The sequence below is a fragment of the Poecilia mexicana genome, unplaced genomic scaffold, assembly GCF_051168715.1.
Source record: "Poecilia mexicana isolate PSO_F unplaced genomic scaffold, ASM5116871v1 scaffold_4, whole genome shotgun sequence".
NCBI lineage: Eukaryota > Metazoa > Chordata > Actinopteri > Cyprinodontiformes > Poeciliidae > Poecilia > Poecilia mexicana.
Genome location: NW_028263373.1, coordinates 15,258,098 through 15,283,905, shown reverse-complemented (window position 1 = coordinate 15,283,905; position 25,808 = coordinate 15,258,098).

Here is a 25,808-nt window from a genome sequence, read left to right as displayed (position 1 = left end):
ACCACCATCTGGGTCAGCGCCCGCTCTTTTGATGTCTGAATGTTTTAATTATTTTATTCATTGTATTTAATGGCTGTCTAAGCTTACAATGTCACAGCATTACCACCAGGTTTGGGGAGTAACATATTACATGTAATGAGGGTTGCATAATTAAATTACCAAATGAAAATCATTGTTTATAGTAATTTATTGTTGTAAACAAGATGTATTTAAAATAGTTACTTTTAATATACATTAGATCACAATTGCCTTACATCCATCATCTTCCATTAAAAAGTAAAGATGTGGTGTTAATTATTGTTTACTTGTCAAATTTGTTTACACTTCTTTGTCGTCTGGACGGTTGCTTGTAGTCTAAATATTAGATTTCCAAGTACAAGTGAACGCATGGAGTTCTGTGCAAGCTATGAAGCATGTCCAATTTCCCATCATGAGTTTGTTACTGATGGCAGAGTGTGACAAGCAGGCATGGTAAACGGGTGAAAGCAGCATGTGTTCAGTGACTTAACAGTGCAGGATGACCATGTGAGTGAAATTGAAGAACGTTTATAGTAGAAAACTTTGTTGATGGCAAATCTAATTGTGCAAAATTTTGAAAGCTAAAACCAGGAAATACCCCTTTTAAAAGTGTTATAAGGTAATATTAGCTAGGAATACAGTGTTTAGGATTTAGTTGTGTTTAGGTTTTATTTTAGTTTTTCTTTATGTCTGCCAGATGACTCAGTCTCTGCCTATAACATTTCTCTCTGTCCTTCGGTGTGAGTGACATCTCAAAATCTCTTCTGGTTGTTACTTTTCACTTATTTACTTTTAATGAGAAATACTAGCTCCTAGAATTAGTTATATCCTTATTTTTACATTAGTGTCTACTTGGACGTGCTGTTTATCTTTACCTTAATGGATCTTGATTTATTAGTCTTTTTTTTTTTAAAAAAAAAAAGAAATATTTACTTAAGTAAATGTAATGTCTCCTGTCATTCTATTATAATTTTTCTAAAAAAAAATGCTGGTAGATTTTAGACCAGGAGCAGCTGTGGAATCCCAAATGTGTTCTCTACCAGGAAGCAAAGTGTATCTGTGAGATATACATGTAAACATGAAAGATCCGTTCTCTGCTGGCTGGCAAAAAACGCCCTTCACAGACTCTAATTGTCAAATAACCCTACAAAGGAATCGAGGCCTAACATGACTAATCTCCTAATTCTTTGACAAATAGATAATATGCAGCACACAGTGGAAGAAGGCAAGCACAAAGGTATTTCATTAGTTTTAATGTCAACCCATTCCCATACCTAGAATGTTAAATCCTGCCAGTTTTGACAAAGCTGGAAACTTGGGACTCAAGCTCAGCATCATGAGCAAGATGGTAAAAAGATTGTTGGACAAATCATCTTTTGAGATGTTTGCTCTGGGTAACCACGCCAGCATCTCTGTGGAGAATGTGGTTTTTATACCTATTCTCTGGTGATTCAGATCCCTGTGTAACAACATTGTTTTTCCAATTTTCTTTTTATATGCCCTTTAGTCAAGTGTGGACACCTACATTTCTGTAAAGATTACACAAAGATCATAATTTGACTTAAGATATACCATGTCACAACATTTGTACAACACCTTGAAACTAGATGCCGATGTGTACAGAACCCATTATAGGCTGAAGACGGAGAACCATGACAAAGCAGCATGTGCACGACACACTGTGAGGCTGCAGAGCAGAGGGGAACTACTCTATAACAGTTTATATTTATTTTTCGATTTTCCACACAGACCTGGTGAAAAAGCAGAAAATCATGTCTGAGCAAGGTTGCCCTGATTTTCTTTGTCTACAGATGCATTTCTGTGGATACAACGCTGAATTGAACAGCAGCTGTTGTGAGATAGCAAAATCTGGGAAACAGAAAATATCTAAATCCTTCTAGAGAGCCGCTCTACATTTTATTCAAAATTCTCCATATCGATCATTTCATTGAGGTAAAGATCAAAGACCTTCTCCTTATTAATTTGTGCCCAGAGGTATCCTTATCTAGTTTAAAAGGCAACATAATTTAGTATTATCCAGATCCATAAAAAACAGACCTGAGGTCTTGAAAATTGCATGTATGACAAAATTGTAGGTATGATAACTCTGGGACTTAACTCCTGGCGGGCCAGTGCATGTGCAGGCCCTGTGTCCAGGGGCCTGCTGTGTATTGGTGTTCCTTGGGGCCTCTTAAGCTGATGGGGAGGATTTTACCACCACGTTGCAGGTACTCTTTCATCTAGGGAGTGCATTCTGGTGGTGGATGAGAGGTTAGGGGGGAGGAATAGTGCTAGGACTTATGACTCTTTGAACGGAAAGGATCCATTCACTTTAAGGAGCCGTTCAAAAGAGCTGTTTAAATGCGACATTTTTAAAAATCAAGTTTTTCATAGGAAAAGCCTGTCACGATGTCAGTGTTTTGGAGTGTTGTCGTGGGGGTTTATGTTCTATAGGTTCAATTATCTTTTAGAAGTCAGGTTTTGTTTCATGTTTGCATGTATCTTGGTAATTAATGTAACTCATGTTTTTCAAGACATTATCTCCTGATCTCTTGATCAGTTATTTCCCTCACCTGTTTCCCGTAGTATTTGAGTTTCAGCCTTGTCTTTGTCTGGTGGGGGATTCTTGTAATTTGTATGTCTGTATCTTAGACAACCTGCCAAGTTGAGCCTCAGCACCAAAATAAATCCATGCAATGCCACGCTGGCCTTCTCATTTTGGCTCATCTTTACTTCATTCATTACCAACCATGACAAAGCCATTTCATCCCTGTCCCGTATAGTTTTTTTTTGTAGTTGTATAGTAGAGCTCTTGGAGTAATTATGAAAGGTCAGTTACTATTGGAAAGGCCCATGTTCTATATTTTCTATACTTGTGGATAATGGCTTTCAAAGTGGTTCACTGGTCTCCCAAAACCGTAGAAATGACTTTCTAACCCTCTCCAGACAAAAACACATATGTGCATATGTGGACTACCAGAACGCCTCGTGACCCAACTATGGATAAGCATGTTGGGTAATGAATGGATGATTTTTTTTTCTTTTTTTTCTGAATTTATAATTAACAGTTTTATGAAAAAATATTTGGAGCTTGTACTCTTGTGACATATTTATTCCATATTTTATGGAAAGTAAATCAAATTAGGGTAAGTTACATCAACAACTCTTCATTTCACTCTGGCAACATTCATTAAATCTTTTTTTAACGTCAGTAGTGTGTGTGTGCGTGTATGTGGTATAGGTTTTGTGACCATTAGCACTTGTTGAAGTGATGATGAGTTGCAAGTGGCTACTGAAGAGAAACCATTATGATGTTGACACTTCTGAACTTCTCTTAGTTATGCTTAAAAAAAGATCTTCATTACATAACAAACCAAAAACACCATTCACACATGGTGATATGTACATGGTGGTCTCTCTTGGAACAGATGTTAGATCTACACTATTAACAAGAGCCTAGATGGACAAGAAACATAAAAATCAGACTGGCTGTGCAACACAGGTATATATATATATATATATATATATATATATATATATATATATATATATATATATATATATATATATATATATATATATATATATATATATATATATATATATATATATATATATTTTTTTTTTTTTTACATATCATTAACTTTGTAAAAATTGGTTCACATGCTGCAAGGACAAAAGCATTCATCATCCTTGCTGCAGTATCATTTAAGTCATGCAATCATATGTTTTGAGACCATGTTGCACAGAAGCAATGAGGAGAAAAAATACATCTTCAGTTGTATGTCTCCCCTGCTGCGCCTCCATGTATAGCATCAATCTATTCACAGTGTGAAAATGCTCCACAGTTAGCTTGCACACAGACACAAAAACAAACATACTCAATATACATATCAAAGACACGAACCAGTTGCTTATAGCGCTGCGACTCCCACAATCTATTCCTTCTTCTTTTTTTTGTTCTCCTTTTCCTTCACTCTCTCTATACGTCCTTCTTCACATGTGTGATATGTCAAAGTCTTATTTCAATGTCCTGGCACCACTTATACTCAAGGCAAACATAAGGTGGTGTGTGTTGATGATTGTCAGCAAAGGCCATTTATCATCTGTCAAGCTTCACTTCTCAAAGGAGGTAAATACACCCAGTGAATTATGGTTGTTTTAGTCTGCAGGCGGAATCCCACATGACAGCCACCAGAAGGCCGTGACAAAATCGTTTATGAGGAAATAGTTTATCATGGCCATAGTAAACATTGTCCATCATACATTAGCAGAATAATGGATCTTTGACTCTCATGACAGAAAATTGAGATCACAGATATTTAGCAGCTAAAGTGCAAACATGAAGATGTGTAATTTATATATATACAAGGTTTTGACACATATCCTTTGCAGTTAAAAGAAATATGCTGATCAATTCAAAGGTAGATTCAAATTCAAAATCTCCCATGAGGTATGAATCGTTTTGGGCTTAACTTTAAGTCAGAAGGAAGGCACGTCTAGTTATCTTCGGAAAATAATGTTTAAATCAGTTTTAGATTTACAAAAATTCCTAAATTGATCTTCAAAACATTTATTTTATAAAATGTGGTTTCTTGAATAGTTCTACTAATTTGTACATGTGTGCTTGCTTCAGTTCAGCCTTTTCTGCAGATCAGCTTGCAAATGCAATTCACAGCATTCACAAGGAATTCATGCAGGAAATGGATTTTCTTTGTTATTTTGTGGTAGCACCTCTACTTCTTTCAAACTGTGTTTTCTGTCTCAGCTGTTGTAAAAGAAGATTTGCTTATGCTTTCCTCTCCTCACGTGTGTGCACCTTTGTTACTCCAGTAAGCATTCAAATGATATGTGAAGCGTTGCTTTGATTTGCAAAGCAACGCTAATTGCATTTGTAATAATGTCTTCAGCAGCTTAGACACATTTAAAGAACAACTATTTGTAGTTGAGGTGTGTGAGATGGGGACAATTACCTACTGTGCTTCACAGAGACATTTAATCCACACTTTTGGTAGAAGGCCTGAGTGGTTTTACCATATGAACACTGTATTGAAAAATAAAATATGGGGGCAACAAGGCCAGTTCAAAATCCCGTCCTGGAAAGTGGGCCAATCATTAACAGATCTGACTCTGCTTTTCCTGACTGCATGTGTTGGCTCTGGCCAGAGCTGCATTCCACTGAGAGCCCTTAGGCGACTGCAGCAAATGGCTCCCATCATATGGACAGACGTATGTGGCTAAATGCAGGCCGTTTAAATGTGGCAAGACTTTTCTGAATGCACTAAACGCTGTGGGCAGCAGTTAACGATTGTCAAGCTTGTGGCACATGGCTTCATGTAGGAATTCACGTTTGTTAGATCCAGTAATCTGCCTCAACAAATGATCCTGGACTTAAACTGTTGCCAGCAGCATCTGTCGCAGGGAGGTGTTTGTCAAGCTAAGACACAATGTGAATACACAGTCTGACAGTGAAAGTTAATCATCAGTCACCAAGTAAAACAGAATTTCATATATATATAAAAAGGTTTGAAATGACAAGTGGTTGATGGCTTTTGTCCTAATCTCCTGTTAGACACCAATTCTTAATATCTTTGCTCCAATTCAGCGGTTGAAAAATAATGACTCCTGCAGTCTCTTTTTCTTTCACCCAGTTATTTTAGCCTCAAAACATGACTCGCCAAGCTATTTGCTTTGGAAAAGCCAAGAAAGTAGTCTGTTTCTGTTTCGACAGTTTCCTTAATAGCATGTTGAAAACTGGTTTGCACTCTGTCAGAGTCTTGAAATGATATTTCAGATGGAGGAATCATTAATAATGATAGTAGTTAATCAGCAGTTGACCCATAAAGTCCAGGTATTGGTAGGCGGGACTGTTTAGACTAACAGTAAATGGGGTGTTCAGGAAATGGAACCACTTTATATTCCATTTAGAGAAAAGATGCAGTCATGCATTAAAGAATATCTTGTTAAGGTTGCAACAGGGGTGTCTCCTCTGAAAAATGGTTCAAATGTAGAGGAAGAATAATTTTATAATCCATGTGTCCCTTTTCTAATGCTTTAAATACATTTTTACATTATATGTTCAAAATCTATTGTATTAGAAATATTTAAACTCAAATGCTTTTACACAGTTCATTGCAGAGGAGTTTTACTTATTTATTTTTATTTTTATTTTTCAAAAATATATGGTGTCAAATGATGCAGTGAAAAGTACAGTGGGAGGTCAGGTGATTAAATATCAACAATACTAATATAATTTCAGCCACTGAAGGTTGCAGTAACTCCATACTGCAACCCTCAATGTGTTATTACATGTCGTAATAATACGTTTCTGTTATTACGATTGTTACAGCCCGGCTCAGAGGACCTTAACAAGAAACTGGGAGGACACGACACAAAGAATACTTTTACAGAGGCATTAGAAGCATTTATTATTAAAATTATGTCTAGGGGTGAGGAACCGCTGCACAGGCGTGCGCGCCCCTCTGTCTGGTCGTCCGTCATGCGCATATCTTCTTTGGACATGAACCGACTGGACCCCACAGATCTCAGCATCGGCTCCCAGATCTGGTCAAGCGACACCTCCACAACTGGTCCAATCAGACCACAGACTGGTCCCCACACCACGCCCCATGCTGTCTGGCTCCAGCTCCGCCTCTGGACCTGGTTCTTGATCTGGCCTCTGGCTCTCGTCTGCCATGAACGGAACGAGCGCTCCGTATGTAGTGTCCAGGTGGACATGTGACCATAAGTGCCTTCCATCTCCCAGACCTTCATTGAAGAACAGTTAACAGGCCATGATGCCACACATCAGGGGCTGTCACAACAATACAGCAGTTTGCTCACATACTAAAATCCAGCCCGTAATAAACCTTATTACGGGCTGTAACAAGGCTTATTACAGCCTGTAATGGTTTTGGGTGCATTTACAAAACCTTATTTCTAGCTATGCAGTAAAAAAAGACCAATAGGGATACCCAGACACTCAACACAGGAATGTGCTTTTGGGTTCCGGTTCTCAGGTTTTTAATCACAAATTGGAACTTAAACAATCAGAGGGAAATCCAATCAATCAGATTCTCTTTAAAACTTTTAAATGACGATAAACAGCTTTAAAGTGCAACCAGTGGCAACGCTGACCTACTTTGAGGAAACTACACTGTAAATGAGATGGGTTCAAAGTTTTTACCATGTTTCTTAACTTCTGCTAGAAGTTCCTGAAGGAGCAGCAGAGTTACCTTTACCATCTTCTACATATTTATCAGTGACAGCTGATGAGTTTTAAATTCTTGTCTCATAGTTCCACATTAATTGTGCTTAATAACCAACAACAATTGAATGTCTTTATTGTCTTATAAGTTATAGGTTTAAAGAATAACACTGTGCTAAAACTTGTGATTTTTACTTCATTGAAAAACTCACAAGACCACTATGATGGTTTAGATCAAATTTGAAGTATATCCAAGACACTTGGCTGTTTAGCAGTTCATCGCAAAATAATTAAATAAATAAATAAACTGCTCTACTTTCTTTACTGGCCAGAGGGATGGCTAGACGGCACGCAAAGAATGCTGAGCTGTATCAAACTTCCACTTTTAATAAAATCTGATGAAAAAAAATGTGAGCACTCTCACAGAAACCAACTGTTAATGTGCTACTTTGACCTGAGAGTGTTGGATCAAATCCCTTTGCAGACCTTCATTAAGATTAATGTTGGGATTTGTTTTAATCTGCCTTGTCTGTATGAGAGTGAACTCATCCGAGGATTTTTTTTTTTTTTTAGTACAAATACAAACCTTACTGTCATCTAGTTGAACGCATATTATATTTTAAATTAGAATGTTAGAAATACGATAAGTACGTTTTGCAACTGTGTGTCATTTGAAGACACCGAGAGGAAAGGAAAATGGTTTGGAGTTCTAGAAGAATCTTTTGGAAGGGTTTCCAGAGAGGAGTAAGGAAAAAGTGTCACAAGTTATTGTTGACGACAAACACAGCAAAGGCGTTTCCTTACACAAATGATTAGGTTGATAAACTGACTCTATTCTTGGATAGCTGAGCAACATCTCACTTGTTCTCAGTTACGTCTCCTCTTCTCACCTAATTGTCTCTTTCTTCTTGTCTTGTCTGCTTCTTTTTTGTCTTGCGCATCGTTCAGATGTCCAGCTTCCAAAGTCCTCCTGAAGCTCCAGCCACATCTTCATGATGTGCATTTCAGGGCACAGCCCGTGAAATGGTATGGTATCAAACCCTTTGTTGTGAAGCCTTAAATGACTTTATCAAGGAAAGAGTCGTGCTTTGAAAGCTCAAGAACAATCTTCCAAAGCAGTTTGAAACAATACACACAAGACATATCAATACTGAAAACCACTGACACAATAAGATGATTAGTTTGCTATCTAGATTTGAAATACAACCATGAAGAGAGAAAAAAAGAACAAATAATATTTTCTTTGTATAAAACAAAGACTTGCAGTTTCTTTACCAATCCAAGTCATAAGCTGCTTGTGTTATCACAGAAAAACGTCCTCCACAAGCTGGAGTTGTAAATTGACAGTCTGAGTCAAACTGCAGAGAAAAACAATAAGTATTACATCTCTTGGTGGCCCAGTGCTACACAAATGTTTTGAAATGTTTGGAAGCAATTCTAATGATGGACACCAGATACATTATATTATCAGTCTGTGATTTGAGGGTAATTTGATTCTGGTCATAGGACTGAAGGCAACTTAGGTTTGTTGGGGTCAGTGGCTGCAGGCTAAGGATGGATCTGACTGAAAACTCTTATTGTGTTCTTTGGAAAATGTCCAGAATCTAAACTGACACTCTAACCGCCTTGCTGTCGGAAATACAGGGATTTTAAGATCTGAAACTACATTGTTTTTGGGGTGCTTTTTTGCTAATATTGAGAAAATTCTTTATGAATTACTTTTTGGTGCTTTTTATCATCTTCACTCATATTTGTGTCTTGCTCTGTACAGAAATATGTAAGACTCACAACAGCACAGTGAATCAATCTGGCATAATAGTATGTCAAACTGTCCCAAAACAGCATTTTTTTGCCCATGCTATTGTGCTAATAGTTCTGACCCAAGAAGTGATGTCCTCCACTATTTCACTTGATTCTTCAAATCCTGGTAATTTTAATTTTGGACATCAATGGGTAGTAGTTATTTGTCCAGGACATTCCATGCTCAACTAGTGTAAGAGCTGGGGAACTCTCTAGAGGCCAAGTCAACACATCAAACTCCTCCTCATTCTCTTGGAACCAGTCCTGAACAATTGTTGCTCTGAGACAGATCAGATTGTTCTGTTCCCCATGTGCATCAGTGAGTCTTGACTGCCTGTGACCCTGTCTGTAGTTCTCTGCCATTGTTTTTACCCAGTCACATATCCATCACAGTGCTGTTCCTGCTAAAATCCATAAACTTGCCCATTTTCCTGCTCTTAATGTATCAATTCTGTGGACAATGGTTCACTTGCTACCTAATGTAATCCACCCACTAACAGGCATCATAACCGATAGACAATACCTTTCTCTGGTAATAATATAATGCCTGGTAAGTGCATGCAGGCTATAAGATCCACAGTAAATCAAAGGTTTTTCTGTTCTTGCTCCAAGTCTGATGTGCTTAGATAACTGTTACAGATCCAAGTATCTCTGAACATTGTGAACTTCATTCAAACAAAGTTTAATGCCACAGTTTTTAGTTATTCTTGCAAGTTTGATCATTATTCTATTTCAGAGTTTCCCATTTTTCAGGGCGTTTAGGGAAAATGCCAGTATTGATGAACATCTTGCCCCAGAGGCTGCAATCTTTCATTAAAACCCTGTGTAAAAATGCCACTTTTGGTGTGAGAATTATATAAAAGACAATAATAATCATCAGATGGAAAAGGTCAAACTTGACCGAACTAAAATCCCTTTGGCTTTGAAAAGAAAAAAAATGTAATTTGTTTCTGAAATAAAATGTTTCCATAACATTTTGAAACTCACATATAAAAGTGTGTCAAGTGACAAACTTTCTCATTGTTTCACAAGCTAAGATTCCTATTCATTGCGTAATTTGAAGCTGAGTGGATTGTTCTTCTAGGCCTACTTGGTGTCCGCATTAAAATTGTGCCATTACAGTGCAGGGGAATTTATCTGCTAAAACGTCGAGGACTTTGTTTCCAGCCAGCAGTTTTTCTGAGCAGGTCTCTGAGCAAATGGCGGTCAGAATTTATGATTGTAAAAAAGAAGCCTGGTCAGCTGAAATAAAACAATAGACAGACTCTCATCTGTTTATATGGAACTGATGCTAAAGTTGTAATGTCAGCAGGAGGGGGTAAACTGCAAGAAACAGATGATTTTTGCTGGGGGAAAAAAAATGTTTGGACACAGTAATCAATAGATATTTGATCAATTAATTGATCCTTGCATTGTGTTTTTTTCTTTTCTTTTTTTATTTCAGTTGTCAGCTGGACAAACTTCAGTCATGAAGGTCACTGGTTGCAGCCATTATTCTGAGATGTTGATCTGGCACCGTTTTGTAGTGAGGAACATAATCTTAACCATAACATGATCCTTAAAATAGAACAAACAATAATCATTTTTGGTGTCTACCTAATTTTTACTGTCATATTTTCAGAATGGTAAATACAATTTTTTATTACATCTGTCATTGTGGCTGTTTCTTGATAAATTTGCTCGGCTCCTGTGTGGGCATGCTTCTCTGTACAGAACAATTTCTGTTGCTCGTGGTTTCTTGGAATATGAGCGCTGGCTTTTTAACAGCAAAAACGTAATGTTTCAAGCTACTTCTTTTTAACCACATTAAATAAAACGTAATCTTTGCCAGTTTTTAAAAAACGCAGTTTGCTTAATTGTTGCATAAATTGATGTTTATGCAATTTATGCATAAACATAAATTGCATAAAATTATGCAATATATTATATTTTATTATATTATAAAATATAATATAATAATATTATATTATAAAATATAATATTTTATAATATAATATTATAAAATATTATATTTTATTTTATAATATAAAATAAAATGAATATTTTATTTTATATTATTTTATTGCACTACAAACAAGTTCAATCCCATTGCTATATGTAAAAAAAAAAAAAAAAAGGATGTGGTTCTGGGCCCCATAAGCTTTCTGCCCTTTTACATTTCAGATGTCCCATGAGTATTTAAATCCAGCTGAGATGACTGATGACCGCAGCTGCAGCAGAAGCCACATCGACATGTCCTTCTTGGTTAAGACCATGTTACAGCCCTTTTGTAAAAGCAAAGATTTGGTAAATAAGTGCAGTGAAGCAGTGAAGATGAATTGTTCCCATCCACCAAAATCATTTATCTCTTCAGTCACTGATTTATTTAATTCTTTATCTACTAAAAGGGGCATTATACCATTCAGACGAGCCACTGTGCATTTTCACCATAATGATGCCTATTTACCTGGCCACTTGTGTCTTTACAACCATTCATTATTTGCGGGGAAGCTAAGAGTGCAAACTGTTTACCTTTGCTTAAGGAATCAGTTTTATTGCATACAGAGAATTAAAAGGTTGTTCTTTATAAACCAACATTTTTAACCCTTTAACTGTTGTGAGGACTGTTGTAGAACAATTGTCTAACATATAGTCAGTGGGATGACAGTCAAGGGGTTGAAAGGAAAGGAAAGTTCTGAATTTTAAGTGAGTGCATCTTAATGGGTTACAAGCAGTTAATGTTTTACTTATAGTTAATAACATTCTTGGCCCATGCATTAGCATTAATCCTTTATCACTAGTTTAAAGTGGATCAAAGTGAGCTTTTATTGTCTCAAACCAACTCCATTCTCAGTAAACCATTATTACATTAACCGTATGCATTTGAATGAACAATTTATAAGCTATTTTGGTTTTGACTCGTTTTAAGTTCAAAATTGTGTATGTCTTTAAATTAAAAAAAAGGAACTCTGTTTTTTGAGACAAAATGATCATAATTTCTTTATTTTTTAACATGTAAACTAAGCCTAAACTGTTTGTTCCATATGCAGACATGCTCATCCACAATGCAATATCTAATTGGTTCCATCATCTAATGCTGCTTACTAGCCCTTTAGCTACTTGTGGCCTACAAATTAGCATTTTATGGTGTGAAATTATTTCCAGAAAGTCTTTAACTCAGGACTCTGCTCTTCTTCACATTGGTACTAAACACAGAAAACTCAGCTCATGACTGCGCTTCAAGTTTTATGGGGATAGTTTGTCAGTTTTACACATCAGAGTCTGTTGCAGGTCTGTAGGGGCATGACTGCATGAAACGTCTGAAAAAGTTGGGACTCTGCTGCTCCAGAGGGAACATGGAGTTAGAAAACGGCTGCAGACCGCTGCAGCGCTCTCCTCATCTCTGCTCGAGGCTTGCAGCTCCAGGCTACACACTGGCATATAGCTACAAGCATAACAAACCTCAAATCTCTCAAGTGTGCTTGGTGGAGTTGCATTATGGGTAATATAAATGTCTCTCATTTTGGGGGATCAGTTTGTAACCCTTTTTCCTCTAACGGGAAAGATTAAACAGTTTTTTTTTTCATATATCACTGTGAAAGTTCTGCCGGTTGTTAGATTATTTATAATGCAGCTCAAGCTTTCGGGAATTTTGTGTTTACATAGTTTTAATTACTATTGGAAATAGAAATGTAAACATCTTATAAAATGAGGCTCCATATCCTAGCTGTATTTTGTTAAAAAAAAAAAAAAAAATCTTTTTTTTTTTTTACAGATGGGACTTGGAGTATCTTGTTTTATCTCTGGATAAATTAAAAAATAGAGTCAGAAGCCAGATAAATGTATTTTCCACGTTTTAGGGGTGAAATGTTCAGAAAAAAACCCATAAATGTTAAATGAACAAACTCCTCTGTGAGAACTCACAGAGTATAAAGCAGAATAAAAGTGATGCTCTAACAAACTGGTGTTTGTAGAGGCAACTGATGTGGAGATTTCTGGGTTGGTTTAAGTCTTGCTTTATTTCTGCTGTATTCTGTTTAGGGTCTGTATCACAACCCTGACCAGCAGAGACCTTATATGTAAAATGAATACATGATTTGCCATATATCCAATAGGTTTATCTAAAATAAACACCACTATATAAATACACTAGGCTTTCTTTCATGTCTCCAGATTCATAAATGAACCTCTGTCTAAAAAGTAATTGGGGTAAAAATATAATGAAAATAACTAAAAAAAAATGTCAGAAGAGCAATTGTCAGTGTTAAGAAAAAATAAATTAAAGATGATTTCTACATATATTTATGAAACTAAATTTGTCATGGAGTAATTAGGTTTAGCCGTTCTTGTTTGAGAAAGATTACATTTAAGCAAATTTTGTCCAGTTAGCTCTAATGCCTTTTGGGAACTCCTTTGTTCCCCAAAAGGTGTTAAATCAATTTAATCTGAAAAAAAAAAAAAAAAAAAGACTTTGGACCACTGAGGAATAGTGGAGTCCCTTTTCTCCTTAGCCTAGATAAGTCTGTGACTCTGATGTTGAGCAGTCCTGGTTTTTTGAGTTGCTTAACACAAGGAATTGAACCATTGTAACCCATGTCCTGGATTTTCTGTGTGGTGATTCTGGAAACCCTGGTTTCAGCTGCAGTTCAAACCTTTTCAATCTAGACCATACATGTAGGTTTCACCAATGGAAGACATATGTTTCATTTTTTGCCTGGGGAATACAAAAATGTTTTTAAAGATCTTTTTGTTGTATTTTACTTTTCTTATGAAAGGAAATACCAAGGAATAGTTTAAATTGAGATGTCAGTATACCACGGCACAATGAAAAATACCGAAGGTAAAGTTGGATTATATACTGGGCTTTCAACGTTTGCATTAAAGGCCCTCAAATTCTGTATTTAAATAGCTATTTTCTAGGGAAGAAAAATCTACATATTCATGAATTCTAAAGTAAAACTATTATATATGCTCCTTTCAGTCTGGAACCTCAAGTAAAGTTATCTTTGCTCAACAACTGCAAAACACTGTCTGTGGCACTTGCTCTTTATCAGGTATGCTTCATAAAAAATTCAAAACACTTTCCCAGGCAGTTGTAGCCTGCGGCTCTCAAGGTTTGTCTTTGTAACAATTTGATAATACTGGTCACACTGCATCGAGTGTCCTTGAGCACTAACAAGGGTGAGATATTTGTTTCCTTAGTCCATACAGACACAAAGGAGAGAAAAGAAAACACATCCTGGTACCAGAGTGTCTCAGCGACTGTTTTGAGTGACAAGGTTGACAATTCTCAGTATACATTATTAAATATTACCTTTGAGAGAAACTAATGCACAACAGTGTGTGGCATTTGTTAATGGCGAGGGTTGAGAGTATGGAATTACAACAACAGACATATTTAGTATAATCATCTGCCATCCGGGAAGCAGAGGAGATGATGCATACTGTCATCACATGATGCAATGAAATGTTACATGGCATTTTAATGAACATGTTTAATACGTAAAACTTTCTCTTTTGTAGTCTGCTCATTAAGGTTCCCTCACATTGCAACACAACTGAAGGGTTTTTAAATACATTAGCCAACCAAGTATATAATGTTTAGTTTAGTTCTTAAAAAAAAACAATCCATACCCCATCAAACTTTTTCACATTGTAGGTTTCAACCACAAATTTGAATTTATCATAATGAAATGTTATGTTGATACACAAACAAAAAGATATTTGTGAAGTTGAAAGATGCAAGAGTCAAAAAGTCAAGCTGCAGAGATCCACAGCTGAGGTGTTGATCTGGACAAATGAGATCACAATTTAAAGTTTTGACTTATGTGCAAAATGCAATGTGTGACAGACAACTAACTCTGCACATCACCTTGACCGCACAGTTTCACGCTGTGGGGAGGTCTTTATCAGCAGGGAAAGGGAAAGAGATGAATGCTGATGGGAGCATTTAAAAGAACAACAACACACCTGTGAGAGACTAAAAAATACTGAAGACTGGAGTAGAGATTTGCCTGTTGGAAAGGGCAATAAACCTAAACACAGTTAAAGCTACAATGGGATAGTTTAGATCAAAGCATATTTACATGTTGGAACAGTAGAGTGCAAGTTTAGACTTAAACCCAATTGAGAGTCTGTGGAAAAAAAATATTAAAATTGGTTTTCACAGATTCTCTCCATCCAATCTAACTGAGCTTTGGGTATTTGCAGATGAACAAATCTTGCAGAGACACACCCCAAAATGCCTACACCTGTAACTAAAGATGGTTCTCAGAAGCATTGATCATGGGTAAAAGTTCAAAATGTATGAGTCTTTTTAGGAAACATTGCATGCATATCTGCATATCTCATAGATTAATTTGGGGGTATAAATCAATAATACAAAGTGTAATTTGTTGAAAAGAACAAAACAATAATTTTACATTATAAAATGTATTTAACATTTCATTCAGTAATATTTCCAAAATCCACTTGACTCTATCAGCTAATTTTTTTACTCAACCACATTACAGCTCTATCAGTCTTTTTAATTGTTCACCTCTGGCTTTTATGTTTTTCTAAAATGCTTTATGTAAGCGTTAACAGCCAAATCACTTTTTGTTCTGCAATTAGCTCTGCTCATCCATTTCACAATTGTAAAGTTGCACTAGAACGGCCAGTATCATTTTTATTAATGTCAGCAGAGTAAGTAAAATTCTTGGGTGAGCTAACTGTGTGAAAAAACCTTTATTTCATAGCTACTCTTGCAATTGTCTCCATCATACTGTTTAAAATCTAGGTTCCCGGCTGCTGCGTTCACACCTTCCTTTAACACCTCCATATTTCTTTCCCCAGACCACCAGCTTAAAGAGTTGAACATTTTCTGGTTTATTTAATATTTCACCAACCGCAGATTGACCATGGTGATCAGAGACAGCTCGGCATTTGAAGAAGATAAAGTACCAAATAAAAGATTCACAAGAGGGGGGGAAAAAAATGACACACTTTGCTTCCAACTGTGCTGGACTGCTCCGTCTTACAGTAACTTTCTACCACAGAGATAAGCTCTTAAAGTATAAACAGTGGCACCAAATTTAAGAAGACATGAAGCAAATCAAGTCTAATGGACTGATGCTCATTAGTTTTTACTCGGGGCTTTGGAATTGTCTCTGCTCTTAACCGCATGTTTATGTGAAAATAACTAATGATGGTTTCAGTAAGTAAAATGGTTTAGAGAAGGTTTAGTCTTTGTCTTAGTCCTAGATAAACTTGGATTAAATCTGTTAAATTCTCAGAGCTGTCAAAAATAATTCTATGTTTGCTACACTGACCAATCACTAAAGTTAATCTCATGCTGCTATGGTGAAATCTGTGTGCAGGGAAGAAGCCGTACCAAGGACATGATGTCCAAAACAACAACAAACAAAAACAAGGGTTAGAATTAAAGAGGAAAATGTCCAAACATGAAGTCAAACTAAAATAATAATAATAAAAAAACTCTTCTGTAACCTCTTAACCATTTCATTAATCTCATAGAATAAGATAATCTCTCTCTAAAGAGATTGGCTCTGGTATTATTTCTCTATTATGGAAGAAAGGCTTTTTAGCTAAAGCAGATTTTTTTTTTTTTACAATCTGGCAGTCTGCACAACATGGATTCAGATGCACGCACAGCCTAAGCAGAGATTGAAAAAAAAAACAAACAAAAAAACTTGCATACCAACAGTTTAAAAGCAATTGAAAAAAAAAGTGAATTGAAATTAACTAAAAATATGCACAGATTGTCTTTTGGGTAATTGATTACCTAATAAACACATTATGGTATATATGCAGGTATATACAACTGTAAGAATAAAGATACACATGAGAATAACAGTTTGTAATAGAAATTGATTTAATTCTTATGCCATGTATTTATCCATTCTCTCTACTTATCTTTGGGGTAGAGCTGGAACATGTTGCCAGTCAGAAGACAAACGACCAGGCTGTCATTTACCTGAGGCCAATTTAGAGTGACCAACTGACACTGTGTTTATGGATGAAGGGAAAATTTTGCAGCACCCAGAAAAAAATCCACACATGCAGGTGAATATTTAAACAGAAAGACTGCAGCAAGGAACTGAATCGAGGCTTTCTTGCTGCAATTCAAGAAAGCCTTGAACATTGTTCCACCTAAAAGAAGTTAATTTTTGGAAATTAACTTCTTTGGAAATTAACACTTTTGGAAATGAATTTCAACAATTTAATTTGACACATTTAGTCATGAAAAAAAAAACAGCTTACATTTTTGTATTAAAAAAATGAATTAATTAAACTGAATTATTTTGACACAAGAAGATGTTTGGCTTTAGCCAAAGACGTCAATGCAACCAAACAAAAACAACTGCCTACAAACTCAAGCATCTAAACTTTTTATGGTTTTGGAATGTTTTGTTGCTGCAAAAAATCTGGCCATCTTATAATCAACCATAAATTGTGCTGTGTTTTAAAGGCTGTTTGAGAAAACACATTAAATAAAGTTAAGCTGAAGCAGAACTGGGTCCTGCAACATGACAATGATCCAAAATAAACTAGTATATCTAAAGTAGAACAGCTGCAAAAAAAAAAAAAAAAAACAGTAATTTCCTGGGCAGAGTTCATGCCCAGATTTTGATCTCATTGAGATATTGTGTTTGTACATGTAAACACCCATAAATATCTCACATCTCAAAGTGAGGAACAATGCAAACGTTTCTCAGTCTGAGACCAAAAACTCAGTCTGAAAAACTAGGGTGTCCTAGTTTAATGAGTAAAATGTTATTTTTATTGTTTAGGTGCAACTAAATAAAATAACCTAAAAATAAAAGAGAGATTAAAAAAACATATGTTAACCTTTCATAATAAAAAAAAAACTGATTGGGGTTTCCTATTCTTTTGTTTATGATTTCTTTCATTGTAGAAATCCAAACCCTGGGTGAAAACAATGCAGAATATTTCACAGAATCGTTTTTTTTTTAATTATACTTTTTCTAAATCCAAAAGTCTAGTCTTTTTTTCTGCTTATTTTGGACTTTTAACAACCCCACACCCCCTGCTGATTCTTTACTCTCATTTGTTTCCTATTGACTTTCTACATTCATAGTTTAAATATGACAAAGTAAATAGACAGTATGTATTTATGAAGCACGGTAATTTTCACTGTCAGCCAAATGGCTGCCAAATTTCTGACATTCAAATTAGTGCACTGAATTAACGGTACCACCTTGCAATAAACTCCTACGCTGAAATACCGCTATCTTATTTCACCTTACCACAGCCAGACTCAGTTTCCGTTCTCAGCAACAGAACATCTTTAAAAGCTGGGTCAAAAAGTCCAGTTAGCGTCGGTGTTTTTTCCTTTATCGAACAATATCTATTTATCTGCTAAAAATGCATTGCCAAAAGAAAATCAATGCTGCTGAGAGCAGTTGTAAGGGGTTGATCACCTTACGTCAAGCCTTGCTCCAAATCAATGAGTTTGATGTTGGTTCAGTTGCTGGGAACGATTGACTGGGGGAGATGTAATTGGTCTCATTTGACACTGTAGCAGGTTGAACTCAAAGAGGTGGACTGAGAAACTGCAGTACAGGATGGAGAGTGGATCATGTGTGCACTCTTTTCTCTGGGAGAAGAACATAATCTTCCCCTGAAGTAAAGCGCAGAGTGGATGCACTTACACACACATCAGTGTTTTTGTTTTTGTTTTGTTTTTTTTCCTTTCTAATAATGTCAAAGCAAAGGGAAAAGTGAAACGTTTCCAGAAAAAACAAAAACAAAAATGTTAAGACATATAATTTAAAGTGTTTTATATAAACAAAGAATTAAGACACATTTTTTTTGTTTGTTTGTTTTTTTCCAGAATTGATATTTCTTTTACATAGTTTCATTATTTTTTTGGATATGCTCGTTTCATTTCCTATTAAAACAAACTTCTTTTTGAACTAAAATATTTACACTAGTGGCATAAATATAAATGTTTAATTTGTTGTACAGCATGTGATCTTGAAACTGGGAAAACTGGATGGTATAAAGAGCATTTGGCATTTTTTGTGATTTAATTGCTGCTGCAACAGTTTAAGATTTTACAAAAGTCGTTGTGTCCTTGCTTTTAATCTTTTTAAATGAACATCCTAAGTATGCATTTTCAAAGGTCAATGAGATAAATATTGGTATTCTGAAAGGACAAAGTAATCATTGTGCATACACTAACTGCTGGTTGAATAATGCAAATTTGAACCTTTTTGAGACAATTGTGTTGGACATTAAAAATGTGAAGGATCTTTACTTTTCTTGTGCTTAATTTATCTAACAAAGACAAAGTCAAAACTCAACGTAGTTATGGTGGATTGTGAAACAAAAGCTGAGACGCAATTAACCTCTGGCACCAACATTTGATAGAGTTTTCAGCATTTATAAGCAAAAATTGATAAATAACCAGGCTTTTTCTAATGACATGAAGTGATAAAGCAGCAAAGATACTTTCAAACTTAATAATTTGTTTGCTTCATATTTTATCTAAGGAAGCCTCATATGTGTGCTCAGTAATCACGTCACACTGACTAATTTTCTCTTCAGATGTTTGTTTTTTTTTTTCTTTTACTTTGTGAACAAACTGAGTACCCCGATCTTTGCAAGAGTTGCCCTGAAATGTCTCCATTTTTTGTGCTTTGAGTGCAAATCGTACAATGGCTCTGGTAATTTTCTTTCTAATTCCCTGTGTCCTCAGGCAAAGGTTGTTTGTACGTGCGCAGCCACCTCTCTCACTCATCTCTCTCTGATAGTGGTTGTCTCTCATTCCGACACAAAAGTCACTCCTCTACCTCCCTCTCTGAGCACATATCCAGCTAATTAAACAAAGCACACAATTTGATTAAACAAGTAAATTGTGCTAGTCTGTGTTTGCGATAATTAGGATAACCCAGAGTTTCCCCAAGAACATTAACCATGATGGATGTTTCATCCCTGACTCAGAATAGCTGCGCTTCGGTGGCACACAACTTGTGACAAGAAAGAAAGGGGCTCGAGATGGAATCAGTTTTAATAATCTAAGGCTCAGACGGCCTAGTGATCCCATTTAGGAGACATTGGGATTCTAAACAATGTCTGCAACGAGGGCCAGAATCATTGAGAGGCTTTCAACCTTCGCTGATTTCAAATAGATCCTCGAGAATTTGTCTCATTCACATACCAATGCGTGCTAGGTTTGGTATAGGAACAAATGTGAGCAATTCCAACGCTTGTCTGAGTCTCGCCTGAACCTAAATACATGGTTGATGTGGATGCCATGAAATCTAATATATTTAAAGAACAACTATTTTCATAATATGTTGCAAGAAATACAATGGATTTTTTATGCTCAAAATCCATAGGGACCCTCGTGCATATAGGCTTTTAAATTAGATTTTAAAGTATATCTATTATTTACAGTATCATAGAAGCATAAAACCTCTTATAAGATGATAATATACTCAAATCTATAACTGAAAGTTAATTTAAAAATAAATAAAGAATAGAGGATGATTTTTTTTTTTAAATCTGAAATTATCTAGTAATTTAAAACCTTATTTTGCACCATTTTCCTCCTCCTTTATGAGCAGGAAATTGGATGGACATCACTTCTTTGGACACCAGACATTATGTTTTTGACCTTTAGGTTTTGTTTACACTGATGTTAATTTTTCACCTCTTAAAGCTGCGACAATCTCACTTCACTTCAGTCATGAATGATAAATCTTGCACTTCCTTCATACTTTTTTTTTTTTTCTTTTCAAGTGATGCTATTAAATTTAAACATGCAGAAGAAGCTTTGGACTGGAGCCCAAACAGAGAGACCGACCGATAAACACAAAATATAAATTAAGAACTGTTAATTAAAAACATTAAAAACTTCAAGCTAAAACAATGCTTCATGAAATAATTTTTACAATTGAATTTAAAGTTGGTAATTTAACTCATTAATTTGAGTAATTAATTACATGAAAAAACATGTAATTTAATCACACTTTTCTTAATTTCTGGCACACCCTGATCCACTCAGTCCAGCAGGTGCAGTGAAGAAAATTATCCAGATTCAATGAACTACAAGAAAGTTAAACTAAACATTGCAAGACTGGATTACTTGGCTTTATGGTCAGGAGTTTTATTGTTTTCATTCGTTAAATCATTTTCTGCGTGGCTATGTCCAAATTCTGCAACAGAGTTGCTTTTCAAAGCCAAACATGTTGTGAGCACAGCACTATGTCTAAAAGGTTAGCTACAACAGCACCGGTGCAGGAAAGTTTATGTACAAATGAAACCAGACGTTTACGTACACCGAATTAAAAAAGACATACACATTATTTTCTTGGTGTATGAAGTTAAAGCTGATCAAACTTATCTTGTTTTAGGTCAGTTATAGTTATCCAAATCATGCATATTTGCTTTCTTCTGAATTTATGTATTTATCTGTTTTGTTCTCAAGCTGTTATTTTAATTGGAAAAGTTTGTGTTTTGTGTCAAACATGATTTGACAAAAAATGTGAGTTGTCAAGATTATTCAATTTCCATCTCTAAAAGAAAAAAAAAATATATATATATTTTTTAAATGTTGCAAGATAATTATTTAACCCTGCAAGATCAGGGTTGAATAAACCACAAAAACTCCTACTAAAAACATGTCAGTTTTTTTTTAATCAACAATTGAATGAAGTGCTGCATAATTAATAGAAAAATTATATAATTTTGATTTGAAAAGAGCTACATTATTTTTTATAATTTGAGTTTTATGTTCACTGTCTCTTTTTTTTTCTTTCTTTCTATTGGTCAAGGCCTTAATGAACAGAAAATGACAGCAGGCTAGCTATAAATATGGACAGTCGCACCGGAACATGGACCTCAGACTTTTTTTTCCCATCTCCTAGTCATCTCACAGATTGCATAAAAACGTGCAAGAAAATGAGGAAATCTGGTGAGGGCGATTGGGGTGGTGAGGGATAGGGGAGGGGACAAGCAAGACCTGATTAAAGACTGTCTTTGTTATGTAATTAGCTCGAAGAGAAGAAGGCCCCTCTGCTGCAGGGATGTAGAGCAGCTGGCCTGAGGTTGTCTAATTGCCTGTTCGGATCCTTTCCAGGCTTCATCCTCTGGAGCTCACACTCGTAATGGCACAGATGTTTACAGCTGCTTACCGCGGAGAAGGCTACATGGTAACCGCTGACTCTTTCTCATGTTGTGATCCGGTGACACCACTCTCCACTGGGACAGTCTCACACTGAGGATATATGAATGGGCTCAGCTGCTGCAGAAAGGACAACTAGTTATTTTTACGACAAATAAGAACAGCGTCGCGAGTTGATTCTAAAATCAAAGGATTCTGATTTTAAATTTATAAATTTTTAATCTAATTGTGAAATTCTTTTACTTTGTTGCAGCTTTTGATTCCAATTTTGACCTAAAGTGTTATTGACTCTTCATCCTCTTTGAAGCTGCATTGCACACTGAAGGTTTGTGTTAATTTCTTTCAAAAGGCGTCTGCTCTTGGGAAAGCTCTTTGCTGTTTTTCCAAGCATGCAGACAAAGCTGAGCAGCTTCTGTCTTCATTGAGGAATATTAAACCGCATTACTGTAGGGCTTCAAACTATTTTAAAAGGCAAATTTTCAGGGTCATTTTATTTTTCTTACCTTTCACATTTTTGAAGACATTGCTGCTACGTATATATATATATATATATATATATATATATATATATATATATATATATATATATATATATATATATATATATATATATATATGGGCGGCCAGGGCCTGTTCCTGGCCGCCCAGGAACAGGCCCTGAACACCAGAGCAATAGAGGCTCAGATCTACCACACCAGACAAGACCCAAGGTGTAGGTTGTGCAAGGAGGCCTCTGAGACAGTCCAGCACATAACAGCAGGGTGCAAGATGCTGGCAGGGAAAGCGTACATGGAACGACATAACCAAGTGGCGGGCATAGTATACAGGAACATCTGTGCAGAATATGGACTGGAAGCCCCGAGATCAAAGTGGGGAACACCCCCAAAGGTGGTGGAGAATGACCGAGCTAAGATCCTGTGGGACTTCCAGATCCAGACAGACAAGATGGTAATGGCGAACCAACCGGACATTGTGGTGGTGGATAAAGAACAGAGGAAAGCCGTTGTGGTGGATGTAGCAATACCAAGTGACCACAACATCAGGAAAAAGGAGCATGAGAAACTGGAGAAATACCAGGGCCTCAGAGAGGAACTGGAGAAGGGCTGGAAGGTGAAGACCACAGTGGTGCCTGTGGTCATCGGGGCCCTCGGGGCAGTCACCCCCAAACTGGAGCAGTGGCTCAAACAGATCCCAGGAACAACATCAGACATCTCAGTCCAGAAATGTGCAGTTCTAGGCACAGCCAAGATACTGCGCAGAACCCTCAAGCTCCCAGGCCTCTGGTAGAGGACCCGAGCTCAGAGGATGAAAGAGACCACCCACAGAGGGTGAGAGGGGAATTTTTTTTTTTTATATATATATATATATATATATATATATATATATATATATATATATATATATATATATATATATATATATATATATATATATATATATATATATATATTGCTGACTGTATAGCTCAGTGGGTAAGACACCAGTCTACCACCCGGGAGACCGGGGTTCGAATCCAGGCTGGTGCAAGTTACAACAGTGCAATTGAGCTATGCAGTGTGGGTCCTTAGGCAAGACCCTTAGAGCTATATAGCCTACCTCATACCATGAGAGACATTGATAAGCACGACATGCCGGCTCAGACGTCGCCCGGCCAAACAAGGTCTGCGTCAGGTGCTGGGGAACCAGAGCACCTTGATGAAAAATGGGCTACTGGAACAAGACGGAAATGGGCGAGAGACGAAAACATGGATCTGTTGGAATGCTACTACTCAAGTAACCCTAGTCAGAGGGGTTACATGCAAAGACTGAGGGTGGAATGGTTACTTCGACACCCACAGTCTACAATGACTGCCAAACAACTAGTAGCTCAGTGCTCCAACATCCGCAAACGGCAACTGCTATCACAACTTGAGATTGACGAGGTACAACACAAATGCTACGGCATAAGGGAGGAGCCCAAAGGTAAGGTCAGGGGGGAGTTAACTACTCCCCACCCCGAGACTGGGTATGCAGTAATGAACGAACTATCCAAGCTGAACGAGACAGCAACTGACCTGAGAGAGAGAATCGTGGCCCGAATGAACACCAGGCAACCCCGACGCCAATTACAACGGCTGAGTGAAGTACCATCAGAAAGTCTCATTGAAGATGTGAATGCAGCATTGAGAACAATCCCTACCAACACCATAACAGAAACCAATGAGCTGATATACAACTCAGCATCAGTGATCCTTGAAATGCTCGGCTATAAGAGCAACCATGAGACCCAATATCCATCATGGAAAAGACGGTTAGAGGCTAAGATCAAGATAACAAGGAGGGAAGTGAGCCAGCTGTCAGAGCTCCTAAGGGGTGCAATGAAAAGATCAGTACCCAAGAAGTACAGCCAGATGCCCATACCTGAAGCACTCGAAACTGCCAAACAAAGGCTCCAAGCCTTGGCCAGCCGCCTAAAGAGATACACCAGAGAGAATGAAGCCAGGAGGATCAACCGGCTCTTCTCCACCCAACCAGCTAAAGTGTACTCTCAATGGCAGGGTACTAACAACAGAGCAGACCCACCAAGGCTGGAGACTGAACAATATGGGAAAGGGAGGCGTCCCACAACAGCAAGGCACAGTGGCTAACCTCTCTACGAGAGGACCACAGCAACCTCCCTGAACAAGCCCCGGTAACCATCACTGTGGCAGATGTCCAAGAAAGAGTCTCGGGTATGAAAAACTGGACAGCACCAGGGCCTGACATGATCCATGCCTACTGGCTAAAGAAACTCACTGCCCTCCATGAGCGACTGGCAGCTCAACTGAACCAGCTGCTACAGAATGGGACTCACCCTGAATGGTTAACTGAAGGGCGCACAATCCTGATCCAGAAGGATCCCTCAAAGGGTTCAGTCCCATCCAACTATCGGCCAATAACCTGTCTCTCTACAACATGGAAGCTCATGTCAGGCATCATAGCGGCTACGATAAGCGGACACATGGATAAATACATGAGCACGGCACAGAAGGGCATCGGCATAAATAGTAGAGGAGCCAAACACCAACTCCTTGTAGACCACACAGTCGCCCGAGACTGCAAAACCCGACACACCAACCTGTGCACCGCTTGGATTGATTACAAGAAAGCCTATGACTCAATGCCACACACCTGGATCATTGAATGCTTAGAGATGTACAACATCAATAGGACTCTAAGAGCCTTCATTGCAAACTCGATGGGGCTGTGGAAAACCACCCTTGAAGCCAACTGCAAACCACTTGCACAAGTGTCCATCAAATGTGGCATATACCAAGGAGATGCTCTGTCCCCACTGCTGTTCTGCATAGGCCTGAACCCCCTCAGCCAAATCATCAACAAGACTGGCTACGGATACCGACTTAAGAATGGGGCCACAATCAGTCACCTCCTCTACATGGATGACATCAAGCTGTACGCCAAGAGCGAGCGAGACATCGACTCACTGATCCACACCACCAGGATCTACAGCACTGACATTGGGATGTCATTCGGACTAGAGAAGTGTGGCCGGATGGTTACAAAGAGAGGGAAGGTCGTCCGCACAGAAGGGGTCTCACTCCCAGAGGGAACGATAGCAGACATAGAGCACAGCTACAAGTACCTGGGAATACCACAAGCAAATGGCAACCT